This window comes from Mugil cephalus, chromosome 5 (genome assembly GCF_022458985.1).
Source record: "Mugil cephalus isolate CIBA_MC_2020 chromosome 5, CIBA_Mcephalus_1.1, whole genome shotgun sequence".
Taxonomy (NCBI): domain Eukaryota; kingdom Metazoa; phylum Chordata; class Actinopteri; order Mugiliformes; family Mugilidae; genus Mugil; species Mugil cephalus.
In genome coordinates this window covers 13,530,310-13,554,246 of record NC_061774.1, presented here as the reverse complement: position 1 = coordinate 13,554,246, position 23,937 = coordinate 13,530,310, and positions in this window count along the sequence as shown.

The window sequence follows — 23,937 nt, the reverse complement described above, 5'->3', positions numbered from 1 at the left end:
AGCCTATGATAAAGTTAACTGGGCTTTCCTCTTTGCCACCCTTCAAAATTTCAGCTTTGGAGAGTCATTTATCCACTGGGTTGTTGCACTGTATAATTCACCTAAGGCCACAGTCACCACCAATGGTATCACATCACAAAGCTTCACCTTACAGAGGGGAACCAGACAAGGATGCCCCCGTCTCCCCTACTGTTTGCTATATTTATTGAACCGCTCGCATCAGCAATACGTCAGAACTCCAGTATCCAGGGTATCCACTCATCCATCTCTGAACATAAGATCAATCTATATGCTGACGATGTTTTACTTTACTTGCAACAACCTCAGAGATCATTACAGGAAGCTTATAATTGTATTTCAAAATTTTCAGCCCTCTCTGACTACTCAATCAACTAGTCCAAATCAACAATACTACCAATAACGGACAAAGCATGGGATCCTGCAGACCATAAACCCCAACTGCCCTTTTCCATAGGAAATATCAAATACCTGGGCATAAACATCTCACCTAAATTGTCAGAGTTAGTGTAACTAAACTTGGATCCACTCCTGGATAAAATCTGTGATGACCTGAAGCGCTGGACCAATCTTCCTATCTCTCTGATGGGACGCATAGCAACAGTTAAAATGAAAATTTTGCCACAAATTAATTACTTATTTTCCATGATCCCATTCAAACCCACAGCAAAATGGTTTCAGAACCTAGATTCTGCAGTCACCAAATTTTACTCAAAAAACAAACAGACAAAAATTAGCCTCACCCCCTTCACAAAAATAAATCAGAAGGAGGACTTGATGCACCGAACTTTACAAACTACTACCTGGCAAATCAGCTACGATACATCACCAAATGGATAAACCCAGAGGCAGATTACAATTCGTGGTTAGAAATAGAACAGGCCGACTGCCACAACATATGCATTTCGGACCTGCCCTTCATTACAATCACCCTTAAACGTCATAACTGCTTCTAAAACCCCATTATTGCCGCCCACCCTGTTGGCTTGGTGGAAGAGTCTAGAGACCACAGGATCCCTGCTGGAACCCTGTGGGTTCTCCCCAATTTGGCACAACCCTGACTTTGTGAATAACAAAGTCCCTCTTCACCTCAGCACTTGGAAGCATAAAGGAATAACCCACCTCCATCACCTCTTCCAGGGGAACTTACTTATGAATCACATAGATTTACTTGATACGTTCGAAATAAGAAATGGAAACTTCCTCCAATACCTACAGGTGACCAAGACAATCAGAAAGAAAATCCCAGTGCTCCAGAACTGCATACAGCCACCACAATTCGTCACCAACATTAAAAAACTCATACCGAAAAAGAAGAAAACCCTCTCTTTAATATATAAGCTGCTATCAACCACACATTCAATACATGTACCAATATCAAAATGGGAAGCCGATCTTTCCCTGTCTACAGACTTTGATTTCTGGACTCAGATCTTCCAAAATATATTTAAAATAACAAAAAACTCGAATTTACAGCTGATCCAGTTTAAAATACTCCACAGATCACACACAACTCCATACAAGATGTATAGAATGGGCTTCTCCCAATCCGACAAATGTACGCAATGCACCCAAAACTATTCAGATTTTTATTTCCACGCTCTCTGGCTCTGTTCTCCGGTACAGCACTTCTGGTCACTTGTAACACAGAAACTCGCCTTAATTTTGGACTGCAGAATCCCATTAACCCCTAACTTGTGCCTCATTGGTGACCTGGAAACAATTAGTCTTCCTCACCATCTATCACAATCCGTCCTTGTAGCTCTCACCATCGCCAAGAAAACAATCCTAATGAACTGGAAGAACAAACAGTCACTAAACATTTCCCAGTGGTTGAACCTTCTCTCCGATTATATATCATTGGAGAAAATATCTGCTACCCGAAAAAATCAATTGACTCTGTTTGCCAAAAAATGGTCTGTATTCTGCGACTCCCTCAACCTTAATTTACATCTTGACTTTGCCTGCTAGCTTTTGCCACTTCTGTTCCACTTACTGTAATGCTATAATAATATCTCTCTTACAGTGATGACTGTCGTTATGGAAAAGATTTTATTGCCCTCTTCATCCAGGTTCACTAAGGAGGATCCCCGGACCACAATACCTTGAGCATGCATTAGGGGTGCCCTACTCCTTCTCACCCCTGGGTTGACTTCCAGCCCTGAGCGGTTTACCCGGCTGGCCTCCCTCTCCCCCACGTGGGGTGGCGCTGGAGACTTGCCTGGGGTTCCCTGTGGCTTCGGCGCTTGCTCACTATCCTGCGGTCGTGGTGTATCGGTGGCCGACCCTCCCTGGATCTCCTGGGTGGGCCGTGGCGGTCTGGGCTGGTGGGCTCCCTGTCCCCTCCTCTCCCTCCCCTCGGCGGCGCCCTCCTCCCTTCGCCCGGCTCCTCCTCCGGCCCCTCCTCCCTTCCGCTGGTGGCTGGGCCCTCGCTGGTCAGGGGGGCCTTCCTGGGATCCGGGGGGCCCCGGCGGTCAGGGCCACGCCCGGCGCCTTGGGGTCAGAGCCTGAGGGTGCGGTGGGCTGCCTGAATACCACCCTGAGCGTGTCCGGTCGCTCTGTCGTACTGGGGCTGGGGGGGCTGCGGTGGGTGGGGTCTCCGTCCGCCTTGGGGGCACCCCTGCCACCCCGGGGGGCGGATGGGGGGATAGGCGATGCCATTGCTCTGCTGGTCGGTGTTGGTGCTTCGGGGTTTCCTGGGGTCTGTCACATCCTGGTTGCTGTGCTAGGCTGGGGGTGGGGTCTGGTCAGGGGACTTCCTGAGTCCTGGGGGCCCTCGCCCCGTCTGTGGGTCCCATGGGCTGCTGTTGCGCCTCGGCCCTGCTGCGAGGGGAACTTGGCCCTCACTTGCCTGCCTCCTAAATTGCACTCACCTCACACTCCACTATACACTATGTCGCTCATTACAACCAAGGCTAGGTACACCACACCACACCCATCCCATGTTTTTAATGCACCTCACCTTAGGGGTCCACCCAGGATCAGTCAGGGTCAGGGCAGGCTGCAGGACAGTAGTGTGCTGCAGTCCTCTGACCCACCCGACCCTCCTGTTTGCCCCCTGTCTTAATGCACCACACCACATCCAGGGTCACAGAGTCACGGTGTAGGGGCTTGCTTCCTCATCAGGGACTGAGGAAGCACAGTAATAGGGACACTGTCACTTTTTATTATCATTTGGCACGGCTTGGGGGGCCTGGTCCTCCTCTAGCAGGGGCATCTTGGGCTGGCGGTCTGTGGCCCCACGGCGGTTGGTAGGGGTACCTACCTAGGTTCTCTGGTGTCCTCTTGGCCGGGCTTTGTCTCCGGGTGCTGCGTGGACACGGGTTTGTGGCGGCTCCCTTGGGTACCCGGTTGTTCCGGTATCGACTGGTTCGGGTGGTGGCTTGGTGCTCCCCCTCTCCCTATGATGGGGGGCTGGGGTGTCTACCTGGCGGGGGGGAGGTTCCCTCTTCCTGTGGTCTCCCTGGCCTGGGTGCGCCAGGGCATGGGGCCGGCACCTTGGCCCCCCTGCTCGGATGGCCAGTCCGTGGTTGGGCGCTGGGCCGGTGCCCGTCTGCGGGGGCTTTTCCTGGGCTCCTGGGGGCGTCCTCTTGGCTGGAGAGGTGTCCATGGCTGCCCTGCGGGCGGGGGGTTTGGTCTTTGGGGGGGGTGTTGGCGGCGGTGGGTGGACAGGCTGCGGTGGCTGGGGGGTGTGGGGGGTATGGGGGGGCTGCTCTGGCCTGCACCGGCTTGTGCTCGCTTGGTCGGTCTGGGGGTGTTGGTCGTCGCTCACCATCTGCGCTGGGGTGTGGCTTGCCCCGTGGCTACGGTGGTTCTCTGGTCCTGTCACCCATGCGCCCCACACTGGGGTGGGGTGGAGGTTCTCGGGCGCTGGGGTTTCTGACCTGACTCTGGGCCCTGGTAATGGTCTCATTCATATTTAGGGAATGCCCACATGCATGTGTGTTGTCACCTGCCAGCCCGTGCTGGATCACATCAAGAAGAATTGATGAGTCCCGGCTATTAAGGGCTGGATTATTGTTTTCACTCTATCACTACGTGCCCTATGGCAGACTTCTCTCCTTCCATTGGGACACCCTTACCCCCCTGGACTCTCTCATCTCTCCAGAGATGACTGTACCCAGTCATACGTGAGTGAGGTGACTTGGGAAGCACAGAACCCTACACTCCACTAGTTCCTACTAGCACCACATGCCTCTCCTCCACTGTCCATCCTTCGACATCTTTTCTGTCCTTTGTTCTCCCCCTCTATCCACTGAGGTGTAGCACTGCCCTCCCTGCCACACAAGGTCACTACACTCAATAAAGATCAACAGGACAGTTCTCAGGGAGGGCTGGTGATGGTCACACTCACGCACTGAAGTAATAAAGCTTTCAGCTGCAAGAATATAACTGCATCAACCTCATATAATGTTGACACCCTGTGGTGTTCAACTATGCAGACAAATGCAGACAAATGGGAAAAAAAAAAAAAAGTTACAGTCCCCTAATTTATTGCATTAGTGGTGATTTAAATCCACTACTCTCATGGTTGGACAGCCTGTAGTTGATTAGCTTAACCAGGACATCAGCACATCTTAAAAACTCAACAACTGACTTTATTGGTTTAATAAAAATAAGATAATAATAAAGGCATGTGTTAACAATGCAAAGTGATTTCTTATTAATCAGGAACTTACCCAAAGCCAGAGAAAAGGTTACAAGTGCAGTAAGGACGAGGTAGAAGGACATCGTCTCCTGTAAAAGACAGTTTACAGTTTGGACTGTAAACATTCATCCTCACCCTCCTCTGAAAACCAGAGTCTGGGCGGGACACGGGTCATGTATGTTCTTTGTCAAATTAAATCACAGGTGGTTTGATAAAATACAGCTGTGGAGAAAAGTTTTCAGACACATGCATTTGTGTAATATTTTATTAAGAATCAATATTGGATCTTCAAGTGCAATTTTTTTTAGTACAGTCACAGACAAACAAATCCCGAAACAGCCATTAAAAACTTAAAATTGATTGGTTCCATAAAAATACAGAGAAGGTTTGAATATTGGGTCATTTTGGTACCAGTGATCCACTAATGAAGGACGTGCTTTTTATTATAAGACACATTTTTCTGCTGCTGGATGCTGGGCATCCAAGGGTTTCTTCAGCAAGAAATTACCACATCCTGATTTCCCGAAAACCCCTGAACGACATCACAAGAGCTCCAACAAAAGTGGTCAAACCAAACTGGTGCCCGTGTTCCACCTGCACTGTACATGGTTGACTTTTAGATCATGTCTTAAGGTCCTGTAAGGCTGTCAAGAAGCCCCTGATCAATGAGCGACTGAGGTTAGCCCAGTGTCATTGGGCTGAGACACACAAGAACTGGACAGATAGGAAATGGAAAAAGATTCTGTGGTTGATTAGGCTTTATCATCCTCCTGCTAATGTGAGGGTACACAGAAGGCCAGGCCAAGCAGTGTCTCCAGCATGTACAGTACCTACTGTCAAAAATGGTGGAGGCAGTATCCTGGTTTGGGGATGCATGAGTGCTGCTGGAGCACTCCCTGATGATCTGGGAACAGATTCAGACAACCAAACCCAACAAGTCTGTCTGGATCTGGCTAAAGCCTATGGGTCTGTTCCCCACCAGCTCATCTGGTACACACTGAACTTTTCAACATCCCACCATTCATCCAGAGCCTGATAACCACCTACTTCAACAACCTCCAAGTGTGTTACTCCACACTAACAGCAACAACCACAATGTGTGGTATCAACAGCAATAGGAAATAGCAATGGGTTGTTCCATCTCCCCAGTTCTCTTCACAGCAGCATTTCAGGTCATCTCAGTGTGTTGTGTCGGTTAAAGTAGAAAAAGTAAATAAAATAAATATAATAAAATATAAATATAAAATAAAATATCATGATAGTTTAAAAATCATTCAGCTGATTAAAAACAAGCTTTTCTAAAATCTTACTTACAGGTGTGAAATTACTAAGAACTGATGGATCTAAATTGTGTCTCTTCAGAAGGGGTCTGACAATTGCAGTTTTAAGAGAAGTTGGGAAAACACCCGACTGAAGAGAACAGTTACAATATTGAGCAAATCTTCGTCTAAAAAGCCATGAACTGATTTTTTTTTTTTTTTTTTTTTTTTAAGGATGTGGAGATGGGATCTAAGGCACAGGTTGTGGGTTTAAATTGAGGAATCACCTTAGGCAACATCTCAGCATCAACCAGGAAGTCCATGTTAAGGTATTTTATGATCTCAGTCTCCTCTGTTACAGTATAGACGACTACAAAACTACTGATTAATGTCAGTGTAAATGTGAGTATCAGTGATCATCCTGTAGACAGTTAATGGTGATCATTTGTGAGAAGCTCTTACTTCCTTCAAGTCACAGTGATGATCTTTTGTCTCCCTCTTCTGGCAGCGAGAGGAATCAAACCAAATGTTGACAAATAACTTGATGAGACTTGATTGATCTTTATATATTTAAATGTGAGATGTAATGAGTCTGTCAAAATAAGTTGACATGTGTGTAGTCTATTAATATTCTCAGTAGGTTTCTGATGACAACAGAACAAGAAACATCTTTTAAATTTCACTCTGATCTCTGTCACAGTAAATAGACACCTACACGAAAAACTCTTACAACTTGATCAGAAACACTGATCTGTTGGAAAATGTGGACATATAAATGTATCTGGTGTGGTTTCTGGGTATGTCTCTTTCAGACAAGTCTTCACTGTTTGCAAACAGCAGTAATTCTATTTATAGATTGTGTATTTCCCTTGATGAACATAGAGGTTTACTGACCACAGAACAACACAGTAACACATTTTCATTTCCTTTATTTTCAAGCTTTGAACAATATTATGCAGTTTATGACTGTAATCAGATGATAGGAACAAAAATCTGTACACAACACAATGATTTCTGAGTTGAAATCATTGCCAAAGCTCCAGCTGTGATCACTGTTGAATTAATGACATAACCTTTATTCCATCAGAGCGTTGAGTGATAAACATGAAGAAAACACTGAGAAATATTTAAGAGGATTCATAGAAAGATGCTAAGCTGTCATCAGAGTCTCATGAAGAATAGAAACAGGAGCAGAGTTTCACTCTAAACCCTATTTCTTTACACCAATGAAGACAAATCAGATGAAATGTGTTGCTAGTTGTTGTTTTAAGGTGCAGAACCTCTCATTTCAACCATCATGACAGAGTTCTCTGGAGGTTCCAGTGTTTGTGGGACAGCTGAGCCTTCAGCTTTTCTCATCTTTTTTTCTTCCAGGCAAAAACGACGAGAATCCCAATTAACAAGAGAATTATCACAGCTACTGTCAACGCAGATATGATTGACAAGTGACCTGTTCAGAGACACAAACGTCACATGTCAGGGTGAAGCTGTGACAGGAGAGTTTTTATTTTATTTAGTTAGTAAATGTTAATTTCCTAATGTACCACAGTTCATCACTGATCAAAGTTTGATTGGAGGGTTTATCTGTCACTATGGTAGTCTACTTACCCAAACTAGTGGGAGGGGCAGTAGTTGGGTTAATACACAGTGTGTTATCGGTTTCAAACACCCACTCTGATATGTGTGTCCCATTAGGTAAGGTGCAGTTTGTCACACCGTGGTGAGGGCGTCTTGTCTTGGGGTTGTTCTGTCCTGTCATTTCCTGTTTTATTTTGAAAAGTAACGCTCCTCTCGTTTCAGGCCACTTGCCCTTCCTCATGTGTCACAAGTCTGATTGTCTTCCCTGATTCCTGATTGTGTCCACCTGTCCCCTATTTCCCTCCATGTGTTTAAGTAGTCTGTGTTCGCCTTGTCTTGTGCCAGAGTGTTGTCGTCGTCAACCTGTTCTCGTGCCTTGCTTCATGTTTTCAACCAAAGTATTTCCAAGTAAGCCTGTGAATCCTCTCGGAGAGAGAGTTTTGTTTGTTTAGTCTTTTCTTAGTTATTTCCTCAGTTCTGAGGTTTTCCTCCATTCGGAGTGTTTTGTGTTTATTTTGTGATTTGTTTCTTCGATTTGTATTTCCTCCTTTTGGAGAGTTTTTGTTTTCACTGATTAGATTTACGTCCAGGAATTTTTGTGGCCATTTGTTTGTCCCTCTGTGAGGGATCTCTGAGCATTCCAATTAAAGCCCCTTTGTCATCTCTGCATACTGAGTCCTGAGTTCTGCTTCGAGTCCCGGCCTGACACAGTTGATGAATATGAAGCCTATGAATAAACAAAGATAATTATAACAAGAGAAGTTACAAAGATAGTAACTTATATCTGTTAATAATGTCATATTCTTGTCACTTTACTTAGAGCTGACAAATAGCTCTTATGATATTGCATAGCTGTTTATAACTGTGTGCTGTAGGGAGATGAATACATTATTATAACTTTATTACATATACTTATAGCTACAGATATAAAGGACTATAGTAGAAGTCAAAACTCATGATGCATCATTATACACATTTAGCAAAGCAAAGTAGTTATGATGCATCATAAAATGAACAAGTGACTAGGCAGATATTGACATATTTATGATGCACTATTCAGATTAAAATTATAATCATTCATAACAATTGTCATAATGCAACATGAAGTTGGTTATGATTTGTGAATACGTATAGATGGTAATAAATGAGCATTACAATGCTTTATAGACACCTTATAAAACATTATGAATGCTTTCATAGGGCATTATAAATACAACCTTCATAGAAAGTGTTACCGCTCTGTTTATATTTGAATGTGAGATGAGATGAGTCTGTCAAAATAACTTGAGATGTGTGTAGTCTATTAATATTCTTAGTAGGTTTCTGATGACAACAGAAAAAGAAACATCTATTAAATTTCACTCTGATCTCTGTCACAGTAAATAGACACCTACAAAGAAAGATCTCATCTCATCTGCTACCACTTAATCTTGATGCTAACTAGCATGTTTTTGGAGGTGGGAGGAAACTCACACAGACACAGGTAACAGCAACTTATTTTAAAGCTTTTAACAATATTATACAGTTTATGACAGTAATCAGATGATAGGAACATACATCTGTTGTTATTAATCTGGTATTTACGCAACATAATGATTTATAAGTTGAAAAATAAATTTTGAGCCAGTTAATATATTTATATTGATGTAAAACGCAAACTGTGCTTTGACAAAAATGCATGTGTGAAATAAGAGCACCAATAGTCTGCAGCCATTTGTTCCTCCCTGTTTATCTTCGAGAAAAGCTCCTTTGCATTATCCAGAAACAAATAAACAGTAAATGTTTAATGTTACACACATTCAGATGTTGTCAGTCATCATCTTCAGATAAGAGGATGACAACTCAGGGTCTGGTGGTCGGTAACATTACATCAAGAATATCTCATCTCATCTCATTTTCCATACTACTTAATCCTCACTAGGGTCACAGGGGTTGTTGGAGCCTATCCCAGCTGACATTGGATGAGAGGCGTGGTACACCTTGGACAGGGCATCAGCCTATCACAGAGACAAACAACCATTTATTTGCACTGTCAATTTAGGGTCACAGATTAGCCTAACAAGCATGAACATTTGGAGGTGGGAGCCAGAGTACCTGGTGAAAACCCACGCAGACACAGGGAGAACACACAAACTTCATCCAGAAGGGCCTGAGCTGGACACGAACCCGGACCTTCTCGCTGGGAGGCATCAGCGCTATGTGATTACATTTAATTCTTACTTCTCTCTCTGTCTGTTTTTACTTAAGTGACCTTTTAGCCTATGTGAGTTCATAACAAGCTGAAATTAGTTCAGCAGAAGTTCATAGAAAGTTCATAATAAGTGTGATGTTACGTTGTATCTTCTATGTGCAGACTGAAGACCTTTAGTTGTCTAATTTGACTTCAGTTACACTTCCTCTTGATCTTCTCACCTCCTGTCTAAGAAGAAGTAAGACTCAAATGTGGAAAGTTCATGGAAAAGATGCGTGGAGTGGACCGGACATCGGAGACGGCTGTCACCTCGGTATCTGAACAAAAAGAACCCTCAACACTGATTGGTAAGAAAGAACTTTTATTTCATGTCAAAACATCCACAGATCGAGTTCGCCTTAAAGTCCAGTTCGAAAAAATGGGGTCCAACGGCAGCAGAGGTCGATCTCCAGATGAAAACTGTCAGTTTCCTATATGACAAGCAATGAAAAAGAAATATGGTAACAAATCTGTGAAATGTATGTCTAAGTGGAGTAATGAACGTGGTTTCCCAAGTGAAGGCAGTCTGAGCGAGAATCAGTTGAAAAATTGCAAGAGAGTATAGAGAAAGATATAGATGAAAAGTAAAAGCAGAGTGAATGGAAGGAAACTACAAGAGTTTGAGATGACAATGGATGTGTGGAAATTGTGGATGGATAAATGTGAAATCAGGCAGAGAATTGAAGTGAAAGGTAAAGATAAACCGCCAATACACACACCTACACCCAAACATCGGGACATTATCCCATCCTGTCAGAGCTCCCACAGAATGCAAGATGAGTTGGACGTTCACCACATACAATGCAAACCTCACAATGGCACAATTCGCAGGGCAGCTGTTCACATTTGGGGAAAAGACACTATCAAGGGCGTGTCTGTGGCAGGGGACGAGGAAGAGGCAGAGAAAGATGGACTGGCCAAGTGACCGATGCTACAGATGTGGACAGGACTACACTGGACCAGAGATTGCCCGAACTTAGGAAACCGGCAAAAGTGACGGCTCCAGTCTCCTCACTCTGACTGAGATCTGGTCTGACAACTGACACACATACACAATGCTCACCACAAAGAATGAGCCGCTTGCAACTGATACACAGCTTGGTTTATTCAGGAAAGATCTCTTTAGTTAGAACAGAGCCTCCTCACTCCCGAGAGAACTTATGTAACATTAAATAATGATGCTTAATAATGATGCTTATAAGAAAATGCCAACTATTGTTGGGAAAAATATCACCTTTTTGGTGGACTCAGGTGCCACAACATTCTGTAATATGAGCTGAAGAACTGCCATCTTAAACACAGTGGACATGCTGTAAAAGAAAGATGCCTCAGTTCCCGTTTCCTGTTCATGGATGGTGATAATCACTGTCTACAAACATTTGTTTTTGTTTCATAAATGATTGCTTGATGATTATTGTGCTTACTCTGTCACACTCACAGACACACAGCAGAAATTCTATCATGTCTCTGGCTCTCTACCTCATGTTTCTCTAACAAAACCTACGCAGGTGGAAAGTGTGGGCGAGTTCATGAAGAAAGTCACACAAGTATGCGACTACTCTCCTTCCCCCACCAAACCACAGCTCCTCTATTCCTTAAATCAACTAACACATACAGACTTCCCTTTAGTTGGTCAAATGTCATTGCCTCCACTCTGTGCAGCTTGTGGAGCCATCTCGCTGCAGAAGGCCATAAAGCCCCTTGTGCAAACTTCAACCAGGAAGTGTTTTTGGGGGGGGGCATCTTCTGACACCCCAGTGGAAAAAATGTTGTCTCAAGAACGCGTTGAGGCCATTGTTGCCACTACTAAACCCATCACAAAAGAAACAAGTTCTTTCCTTCTTGGGAATGTGTTCTTATTGTCGGCCTTTCATTCCTTTTTTTTATTTTTTTATTTGTATTCATTTGTCTGCATAGTTGAACACCACAGGGTGTCCAACTTTATATGAGGTTGATGCAGTTATATTCTTTCAGCTGAAAGCTTTATTACTTCATGCGTGATTGTGACCATCACCAGCCCTCCCTGAGGACTGTCCTGTTGATCTTTATGAGTGTAGTGACCTTGGTGGCAGGGAGGGCAGTTGCTACACCTCAGTGAATAGAGGGGAGAAAAAATGACAGAAAAGATGTAGAAGGATGGACAGTGGAGGAGAGGCATGTGTGCTAGTAGGAACTATGGAGTGTAGGTTTTCTGTGCTTCCCAAGTCACCTCACTCAAGTATGACTGGTACAGTCATCTCTGGTGAGATGAGAGAGTCCAGGGGGGTAAGGGTGTCCCAATGGAAGGATAGAAGTCTGCCATAGGGCACGTAGTGATAGAGTGAAAACAATAATCCAGCCCTTAATAGCCGGGACTCATCAATTCTTCTTGATGTGATCCAGCACGGGTGGCAGGTGACAACACACATGCATGTGGGCATTCCCTAAATATGAGTGAGACCATTACCAGGGCCCAGAGTCAGGTCAGAAACCCCAGTGCCCGAGAACCTCCACCCCAGTGTTGGGCGCATGGGTGACAGGACCAGAGAACCACTGTAGCCACGTGGCAAGCCACACCCAGCGCAGATGGCGAGCGACGACCAACACCCCCAGGCCGACCAAGCGAGCACAAGCAGGTGCGGGCCAGAGCAGCCCCCCATACCCCCACACCCCCCAGCCACCGCAGCCGTCCACCCACCGCCGCCAACACCCCCCCAAAGACCCCACCCCCCGCCCGCAGGGCAGACCATGGACAACCTCTCCAGCCAAGAGACTCTCCCAGGAGCCCAGCAAAGCCCCCACAGACGGCACCGGCCCAGCGCCAACAGAGACGGGCCATCCGAGCAGGGGGGCCAAGGTGCCGGCCCCATGCCCCTGGCGCACCCAGGCCAGGAGAACCACAGGAAGAGGAACCCCACTCGCCAGGTAGACACCCCAGCCCCCCATCATAGGGAGAGGGGAGCACCAAGCCACCACCTCGAACCAGTCGATACCGGAACAACTGGGTACCCAAGGGAGCCGCCACGAACCCGTCGCCACACAGCACCAGGAGACAAAGCCAGGCCAAGAGGACACCAGAGAACCTAGGTAGATACCCCTACCAACCGCCGTGGGGCACAGACTGCCAGCCCAAGATCCCCCTGCTAGCGGAGAGACCAGGCCCCCCAATGCCGTGCCAATGGATAATGAAAAGTGACAGTGTCCCTATTACTGTGCTTCCTCAGTCCTGATGAGGAAGAAAAGCCCCTACACCGTGACCCAGTGACCCTGGATGTGGTATGGTGCATTAAGACAAAGGGCAATTAAAAAGGTGGTATAGGAGGTATAGGAGGTGCATTAAAAACTTGGGATGGGTGTGTGTGGTGTACCTAGGCCTTTCATTCCTAACTTTCAGGCATGGAGAGGTATCTCTTGTAATGTGTGAATGTGTTCGTGCATTTTCATTCATTTCCAGGATCAGAAGCTCTGAAAAAATTATGTGTTTATTACTTTTTATCTTTCAGACACAACAAGATTTAGCGACATCTTCCACTTGCCAAATGGAGGATGTGCAACATGTGAGCTGTGATCACTGTTGATATACTGATGTAACCTTTATTCCATCAGAGTGTTCAGTGATAAAAAATGAAGAAAACACTGAGAAATATTTAAGAGGATTCATAGAAAGATGCTAAGCTGTCATTTAGGTCTCATGAAGAATAGAAACAGGAGCAGAGTTTCACTCTAAACCTATTTTCTTACACCCAATGAAGACAAATCAGATGAAATGTGTCGCTAGTTGTTTTTTAAGGTGCAGAATCTCTCATTTCACCATCATGACAGAGTTCTCTGAGAGCTTCAGTGTTTTGTGGGACAACTGAGCCTTCAGCTTTTCCTCGTCTTTTTTTCTTCCAGGCAAAAACGACGAGAATCCCAATTACCAAGAGAATTATCACAGCTACTGTCACCGCAGATATGATGACATGTGACCTGTTTCAGAGAAACAAACGTCACATGTCAGGGTGAAGCTGTGACAGGAGAGTTTTGATTTTATTTAGTTAGTAAAGTTTAATTTACGAATGTACCATAGTTCATCACTGATGACAGTTTGATGTAGGGTTATATTTGACACTATGGTAGTTTACTTACCCAAACTAGTGGGAGGGGCAGTAGTTGGAGCAGTGGTAGGGGCAGTAGTTGGAGCAGTTGTAGGGGCAGTAGTTGGGTTGATACACAGTTGTGTTATTGGCTTCAAACACCCACTCTGATATTTTGGTGTCCCATTAGGTAAGGTGCAGTTGATGAATATGAAGCCTATGAACACACAAAGATCATTTATTGACTGATGTTATGACCCAACATGATTACTAAGTTATTTCTCATCATGTTGTCACTTCACCACAGGTAGAGATCCTCTCTCCTCTGGAACACTACTGATGTGATTCCTGACTGAACAGACCAGATGTCCTGAGACGTCTTGTTTTCAGAGTGATGACGTTAGTCTCATTATTTCCCAGGGAGGAACTCAGCGTCTGTCACTGAGTGTCCATCCAGAGTCCAGCTGTACTGAGGACTGTCCCCTCCATCAGAGGAGCAGGACACCCTCTTCTCTCCATGGGACAGACACTCAGAGACCAGATGGACAGAGGACACTGGAGCTGAGAGAAACACACACAGATGTCTTTTGATAACAAGGTAATTATCCAGAAATCCAGTAATTATACAGAAACATGCAGAATATAAAGTATATTATTAAGACTTTGACTGTAACAGTAATGAAGGAGGATTCAGTTCAGGACTGTTATATTTGTTTTCACTAGTGAACCTAAAAACTGGTAAGTGAGTGCAAGATATCTTTGTTTGTAAACAAATCAATTCAAATTGACATTTAGATCTGTAAATATGACTTAATTTCTCAGGAGTAGAAAAAAAGTATTTTACCTTCAACAAACAACTGTAGAGTCTGTTCTTGTAATTCTTTTCCATTTGAGTTAAAGATTATCAGATTATATTGACCACTGTCACTCCTGCTCAGGTCATTGATCCTAAATGTTCCATCACTGGGACTAAAGACATATCTGTCTTTTATCAAATTAGTTATGATAATTTTGTTTCTCCATCTTAATATTACTGATGATCCCTTTTTCACATCACATCTATGTATTTCTGAGCCGTTGTCCATCAGTCTGATGACCACAGTTCCTCCCAAAGCTCCATAACACTGAGCTCCACTCTGTCTGCCATCACAGTAATTTTCTCCACCTGTGAATTAAAACATTGAGAGTATTTCATTTCTACCACTATGAAGCATAATTGTTGCCATATTTTTTAGTCACATGTATTGACCTAAAACAGACTTAGTGGATTTTTCTCTCTCAGACTAAACAGTCAATCAAACATGTATTTCTGCTGCTGAGCATTTCACAGGTCAGTGGCTGGAAAACTGCTGTGATTCATTTAACAACATTAATCTGTTAAACAGAGTTTTTACAATAGTTGAATTCAACCAGTAATTACAGACCTGTGTGTGTCAAACTGAGTTAAACCCACCAAATTATCTGTTGGTTCATTTTATGAATAAATGTGAATAAAATGATTAATAATGTAGAATAATTTGAAGCAGTAGTGCAGCCAATAAAACTAAGAGATGTGAATATGTCACTGTTATGACCCAGGGTCATTGTGTAATATTTGTTTTTGGATGTATGACTTGTCTGTGCTGTTTTTTTTTTTCCCTTTTCCATGTGCTGTTCCTCCCTGCCTGAGGGTGGTGCCACCTCTGTTGGTCTCCAGGTGCTGGCTGGCAATTGGTGAAGGGGCGGGAGGAAACCCTATAAAATGGCCGTCGTTTTGGAGTTCTTCCTCTCCTCTTGACCCTCCTCCCAACTGAACCAGGCATTTGTGTGTGATTTGGCAATTTGTATTTGTTAGCAGACCAGGTAGTAGTAAGGGTGAGTAGCTCTTTTTGGTTGGGACCTTTTTTCTCCTGTTTATTTTTATAGGGAGTCAGGTTACAAACCTGTATTTTGATTTCCTTTATTTTTGATTAGGTAAGTCAGCTTGGGGGCACAGTGTTTTTTTTTGTTTGTTGTTTTGGGCCATGCTCACCCTGAAGCCTATCACTACCATTGTTGATTAAATAAATAATTATTTGTTGGTCTGCAGCTCTGTTGTATGGTCTTCCTTGGGAGTGGGAGAGAGAGGGGGGCGTCCTTTCCATGTTACATTCGGTTCCCCTAGGTCGGACGTAACATGAATGGGGGCTCGTCGTTCTTTCTCTGTTTCGTTGTGTAAAGTGAATTGACCTTTTCTCTCTCGTGGTCTCTGCTTGTCTGTTTGGCAGTTTTCTTTTGTGGTGGGGGCAGATGTGTAAGTGGAATGGAGTTCAAATTGGAGGAGTTTGTGGCTAATCCAACCGCAGAGGTTTTAAGAAGGTGTAAAAAGGCTGATTTGGGCCTTATTGCCAGTTCGTTTGAGGTGCATGTGCCAACTGGTGCAAAGAAGGAGGAGATACATGATCTACTCTATGTGAAGCTGAGTGAGAGGGGATTAATCGGCGGGCCAGCTCCCATGGTCGGAGCTGAGCCAGGTGATCTTGCAGGTGTTTCTGCCCCACTCCCAACCGCCCAGGCCCAAGCTGGCATGAATGCAGAGGAGCTGAGGCTCACCCTGCATATAAAGGAGGTTGAGTTGAGACAGCGGGAGCTGGAGGTGGAGACTATGCACCTTAGAGTAAGGGCTCTGGAGTTAGAGCGGGGAACTGCTGTAACTGCCAGCCCTGTACCCACGCAGACACCACGCCCAGTCCCCATGACAGCTTTGATGTGAGCAGGCACATTGCACTAGTTCCTCCATTCAGGGAATCTGAAGTCGATTCATATTTTAGTGCATTTGAACGCATCGCTGCTACACTACATTGGCCAAAGAGTGTGTGGCCTCTGCTACTTCAGTGTAAGCTAGTTGGGAAAGCACAGGAAGTGTGCAACTCCTTGTCTATTGAAGACAGCCTCAATTATGACTCAGTGAAAGCCACTGTCCTTAGAGCCTATGAATTGGTACCAAGGCATATAGACAAAAATTCAGGAACTGTGGAAAAACTGCCAACCAGACACATGTTGAGTTTGCGAGGGAGAAGAGTGCTCTGTTTGACAAGTGGTGTCAGGCCAGTAAGGTAACTACTTTTGATCATTTGAGGGAGCTCATTTTGCTGGAGGAATTTAAAAACCGGTTACCTGAGAAAATTGTCATTTATCATGAATGAGCAAAAAGTCACCTCACTCACTGATGCTGCTGTGCTTGCTGATGAATTTTTGTTAACACACAAAAGTGTTTTTTCTTCCCCCAGTGTGCCGTGAACCAGTCCCCAGTGGCCGGAGCCCTAGACCACTCAAAAACTCCCGTCGTAACGCCACTGCTGCTTCTGGTGACACTGAGAGACGAGAGTGTTTCTACTGCCATGAGCAGGGTCACCTCATTGCGGTCTGTCCCACTCTTCGAAGAAAAGACCAATCTAAGAATGTCAAATCACCATCCCCTATCAGTTTCATACACACCAAGCCACATCACCAGCAACAATGGGATGTAGTAGATGGAATTGATGAGGATTTCAAACCATTTGTAACTCAAGGGTCTGTTTCTCTTGAGGGAGTAGATAAACCAGTTCCCTATCACTATCCTTCGGGACACCGGTGCAAAACAGTCCCTTATGTGTGAAGGCATTCTTCCCTTTTCAGCTCAGTCATACTATGGTTCTGACATCATAGCATGGGGGGTTAAGCTAAGTGCTGCTCCCCATTGCATATCATTCAGCTCACCTCCAAGATTGTGTCAGGCAAATTCAAAGTCGCTGTGAGACCCCAGCTGCCAATAGTTGGTATTGATCTGATCCTTGGCAATGATTTGGCAGGTGGTAAGGTTTTTCCATCCCCAGAGGTAACTGAAAACCCAGTAACAGATTTGTGCGTTTCCAGCTCTGCTGCACCCGGTTCACCTCCTTTATTTCCTGTGTGTGTTGTAACCCGTGCTCAGGCCCGAAACATGGAGACTTGGTGGATCTCAGTGACTCTTTTATGTCCTCTGACCCCACAGATTCTCTCTCAGATGCTAAAGAGAATGTTGTTGTTGAGCTCCAGCCAGATGTTGAAACTCTCACACTTTCAAATAGACAGAGAACAACTAATCAAAGCACAGAAAACTGATCCCACTTTGTCTCCATGTTTCTCTCCTGCAACAGATCCAAAATGTGATAAGTCTGGGTCCTACCTGATAGCTGATGGAGTTTCTGATGCGCCGCTGGTCCCCTCATCCTGGTCCAGCATATGAGTCTGTGACTCAGGTTGTAGTGCCACAGCAGTTTCGTTCCCAGGTGCTAGGTTGGCTCATGACCATAGCATGTCCGGTCATTTAGGTATCAGAAAAACCTACAACCGTATCCTCCGTTATTTCTTTGGCCAGGGCTTAAGTCAGATGTTGCGAAGTTTTGCCGTTCATGCCACACATGTCAGGTCTCAGGAAAACCCAATCAAGTAATCCCTGTAGCTCCATTAAAGCCAATCCCTAGTGTTGGAGAGCCATTCGAACATGTCATCGTGGACTGCGTGGGTCCTCTGCCAAAAACAAAGTCTGGAAATCAGTACATCCTCACTGTGATGGTGCCGCGACCCGTTACCCTGAGGGTGTCCCGTTGCGCCCCTTAAAAGCGCGCGCCATGTAAAAGCGCTCGTCAAGTTTTTTTCCACATTCGGCCTTCCAAGGCGCATCCAAAGTGACCAGGGATCGAATTTCATGTCAAAAATTTTCGCCCAGGTCATGTCAGAGCTAAACGTGAAACACCACACTTCCAGCGCCTATCATCCTGAAAGTCAGGGTGCGTTAGAGCGCTTTCATCAAACTCTGAAAGCTATGCTCCGCAAATATTGTACCGAGAACAATCGTGAGTGGGATGAGGGACTGCCCCTGTTGTTGTTCGCTGTGAGGGAAACGTTGCAGGAAGCGTTAGGTTTTTAGCCCAGCCGATTTGGTGTTTGGCCACACCGTGCGCGGCCCTCTCCGTCTGTTGCGAGAGAAAGTTCTCTCAAACAAAACTAGTTCAAGTGAAAACATCCTTGACTACGTTAGTTCCTTTAGGGAGAGATTGCATCACGCTTGTGATTTGGCCCGTGATTCACTCTCCACTGCTCAGTCCAAAATGAAAACGCGTTTTGACCAAAGTCTGTTGCGCGGACCTTCGCCCCTGGTGAGCGCGTACTAGTTTCTCCTACCTCTTGCTGGTTCTGGTCTACAGGCAAAGTTCTGTGGTCCATATGTGGTTGACCGGAAGCTCAGCGAGACCGATTATGTAATCCACACTCCCGATCGCAGAAAGAAGACTCGCGTGTGCCACATTAACATGCTGAAGTCTTATGTTGACCGTGAGAAGAGTGTTCCACCTCCCATGGTTACGCCTGTTGCCGCAGTGTCTGTTGCACAGCCTCCATACGATCCCTGTGATGACGGGCTAAGTGACAGACACAGCTCCTTTGCCTGCGCGCGCCTGAGAAACTCCGAAATCCTGTCAAATCTAGAGACCCATTTGGCGCACCTGTCTGACTCTGCCAGATCTGATATTGGCAAACTGGTAAAAAGTTACCCAACCCTATTTGGCGACATCCCCACTCAAACTACGGTGTTATGTCATGATATTGATGTGGGAGATCACCCCCCGATAAAACAGCACACCTACAGGGTGCCTCCAGCAAAACGTGCCATCATGCGACAAGAAGCATCATACCTTGTTGAAAATGGTTTTGCTGTGCCGAGTACTAGTCCATGGAGCTCTCCCTCGCTCCTGGTTCCTAAATCTGACCAAACTCCCCGTTTCTGTAATGATTTCCGTAAGGTAAATGCCGTGACTAAACCAGACTCCTTTCCACTTCCTCGCATGGAGGACTGCGTCGATCGGGTGGGTTCAGCTAAATATGTCAGTAAGTTAGATCTTCTAAAAGGATATTGGCAGGTCCCCCTGAGCCCACGCGCCTCTGAGATAAGTGCGTTTGTCACCCCCCGACCATTTTCTTACAGTACACTGTTATGCCCTTTGGTCTGAGAAACGCCCCAGCCACTTTCCAGAGGCTCATGAGCACAGTTCTTTGCGGGGTGAGAAACTGTGAGGTTTATTTGGATGACATTGTGGCCTATTCATCCAACTGGACTGAACATGTGAAAACCCTTTCGGAGATTTTTGAACGTTTTGTGTAAAGCTTCCTTAACTCTCAATCTGGCCAAATGTGAGTTTGGGAAGGCTGTTCTTACCTATCTAGGTAAGATAGTCGGACAAGGATGTGTCTGTCCCGTGACTGCCAAGGTGCAGGCCATCGTAGATTTTCCAGCCCCCCGAACGCGCCGTGAGCTCCGGCGTTTTCTGGGTATGGCTGGATATTACCGTGGGTTTTGTAAAAACTTCTCAGATGTAGTGGCTCCACTGACAAGTTTAGCGAGCCCCAAAGTTCCCTTCCAGTGGTCAGAGGAATGTCAGTTTTCTTTTGAGGCCGCTGAAGCTCTCCTCTGTAGTGCGCCTGTACTTGCCGCCCCAGATTTCGGGCATCCCTTCAAACTGGAGGTGGATGCCAGTGCACTTGGCGTCGGTGCAGTGCTTTTCCAGGAAGATGGGCGTGGCATTGACCATCCCATATCCTACTTTCCAAAAAGCTCAAAAAGCACCAACTGCACTACAGCACGATCGAAAAAGAGGCTTTAGCCTTACTGTTAGCGTTGCAACACTTTGAAGTGTACCTTGGGTCTAATGCTGAGCCAACCGTTGTTTTCTCTGACCACAATCCGCTCGTGTTCCTCAATAGGATGCAGAATAGCAATCAGTGCCTCATGCGCTGGTCCTTGTTGCTCCAGGACTTTAATGTAAACATTCGGTATAAAAAGGGGTTAGACAATGTCATGGCCGATGCGCTGTCCAGGACTTAGTGCATCAAACATGTCCTGTGGGGAGGAAATGTTTGTTCTTAGATGGGGGGGTGTTATGACCCAGGGTCATTGTGTAATATTTGTTTTTGGATGTATGACTTGTCTGTGCTGTTTTTTTTTTTCCCTTTTCCATGTGCTGTTCCTCCCTGCCTGAGGGTGGTGCCACCTCTGTTGGTCTCCAGGTGCTGGCTGGCAATGGGTGAATGGGCGGGAGGAAACCCTATAAAATGGCCGTCGTTTTGGAGTTCTTCCTCTCCTCTTGACCCTCCTCCCAACTGAACCAGGCATTTGTGTGTGATTTGGCAATTTGTATTTGTTAGCAGACCAGGTAGTAGTAAGGGTGAGTAGCTCTTTTGGTTGGGACCTTTTTTCTCCTGTTTATTTTTATAGGGAGTCAGGTTAGAAACCTGTATTTTGATTTCCTTTATTTTTGATTAGGTAAGTCAGCTTGGGGCACAGTGTTTTTTTTGTTTGTTGTTTTGGGCCATGCTCACCCTGAAGCCTATCACTACCATTGTTGATTAAATAAATAATTATTTGTTGGTCTGCAGCTCTGTTGTATGGTCTTCCTTGGGAGGGGGAGAGAGAGGGGGGCGTCCTTTCCATGTTACATTCGGTTCCCCTAGGTCGGACGTAACAGTCACTCAGAGTGGGTAGGCAGTATGTAGCTACAAGGAAGTGTTGGAACAAGGACATATAAGGCATTATATCTGTCACTGGTTTTGTTCTTCAGGTTTACTCAACAAAGTTACAGAGGCTCAAGGCCACATGAAGCACCATGCAACAGCAGAGTTACACAAATATAATTTATCATCCTTAGTTGGTCTCTGATATATGACTATTGTTTATTGTCCTTCCTCCAAAGTGTAAATCTCTCAGTTGTGACTTTCTCCAAACTAGAAAGAATTCACTGAGACCATGTCTGTGTCACAACCCCAAAGACACAAAGCATCAATCTTAATCTTTTCTCTGTAGATATTTTGGGAGACAAGCTGTCTTCACTTTGTGGAAAGTTACAAACTAAAGCCGTGTGTATAAAAGACTATCATGTCATCTTCATTGTCCTCAATCAAACTGTTTAATAAACGTGTGAGACTTTCAAACCTCCTTTCAGAACCAGTTAACAAGAAGTTTAACATTTCACTCATCCACTAAACCATCTTTAGAAACCTGAATAAAGTACCACGTCAATATCTCACCATGAGAGACTCCAAGTATCATCAGCATCAGTCCAACCACAGCTTCCATGTCTCCTCTCTCTTCACACTCTGTTCAGTCACTCAGCAGCTTTCAAACTTTATCTAATTCCTCCCAAAGTCAAACCTATGTACCCTGCTCTCAACAGAAAGCAGTGTGTTGTGGTAGTGATCAGCCTCAGAGGAGAGTGTGTGAAATGTGCACAACGTTGTTTCTAGCTTCTCGTTATATGAAGAAAAAAGAAGGGAAGCAGTATCAACTTTCTTCCTTTTTTAGCCTCAATTCAACAAGTGTGTTTTTCTGTGTGATGAACTAAATGAAACATTCTCCTTCTGAGACTGACACCTGATATTTCTAAGACACCATCATGAAGGTGTATCAAACTGAGTTGTTATTATTACTCAGTTTAATTGTACTTTTAACTACAGTCATGTGTCTATTGTCTCATCTGTGTCAAACATAAATCTTCTACCTCTTTTAGTCTTCAATACAAAAAGTGGGCTTTTATGTGTGAAGTGGAAGAGAAGGCAATATCCCTCATTGTGACACTGACAGCTAACATTTCTAAGACATCAGCATACATCCTACACTGAACAGTCTGAAACGTCTCCTTTTACTGATCACCTTCACAAGAAGAGGTTTTACAAACACTGAACACAGAGAGGCAACAAAAAGGAAGTGAACATAACTCATCAAAAAAAGAAACCTCACAGTATTTTCAACATCCAAACAACCTGACACCACTAACAACATGGTTGACAAGACAGATACTACAAAAAACATTTATCCATCCAACAAAGTTATAGTCGACCATTAAACTGGATCTTTTGATAGTCAACATGTAGACTAAATATTTTTTACTGTGAGGAAACAGATATAAAGTCTCCATTTCTATCACAATGGAAAGCTGTCAACTGGAAATATATCATCATTTCAACTCTTTGAAATGATCTTCTCTTTCTTTGTGTTTTTATGTATCTTTTTATTTGTTTTTTTTCCTTTTTCTATGTCGGGACGGCCACATAAAAATGTTTTTAACTCGTGTCAAGATATGAAGTCAACAGCACAGCCTTTATGAACCAGTAGAGGGAAACCTCTGACCTGCTAATAGGAGCCAAGATGTTTTATTCAAAGTCAAGTTAATCTTCAGCAGTCATGAAATGTACAATTTTTAACCATAGATAGAGGTCCCACAGTTGGACCTAAGGCTGATCCATTACTGACACAGGCCAGGAAAGGAAATCTTCATGACTGCACATGGGCAAAGGAATAAACTCAACTGCAGTCCTTACAGTCCTGTGGCCTATCCACAACAGAACCAATGACAGTATGCAGACAGGAAGTTGGTCTCGTACAACACAATCAAACTCAACTAGTGTATAAAATTATGAAGCATTTGATTTAAATTATTAACAACCCAAAAACAGATCCATATTCCAGTACTCGCAAATAAACATTTACATTGAAGAAACACAGTATTGTGAGGAACACTGTTCACAGCTGACTGACAAACACAAATAATCGATCTTGTTAATACACAAAAACTCTAAATAAATATTAGATAAATATATGGCTAGAATTTTTCATAAATATTTCATATCATATATTTTCTTTGAGAAAAGATTCATGCTCAATCTTAGAATCTGGCAGTGTCTTAATATATATAAATCTGTGGATGTATTTAACAGAATCTGAGTTAATCAAAGACAAAAACAACAAGTGCTGGTTTTCAGTAGAGAAAAAGAACAAAAAAGTAGAGATAGAAAAAACATCTCACCATGAGAGACTCCAAGTAGAATCAACAACAGTCCAAACACAACTTTCATGTCTCCTCTCAGTTCAGCCTCTGTTGAGTCAGTCTGCAGCTCTATAGCTCTATCATAATGGTTTTGTATGCTGAGAACAGGAAATTCAGTGGTAACAACTTGACTTTCCTTTTACAGACATCATCTGAGCCTTCTGACATGATGAATGAGAGCGAAGGATTCTTCATTTAGAGTTGGACTAAAAGCTTTATCAGCATTATGTGTGGAGTCATTTGGCCTCAAAAGAAAAATAAATGTTAAAATAAATCATAATATAATCCTATGTTT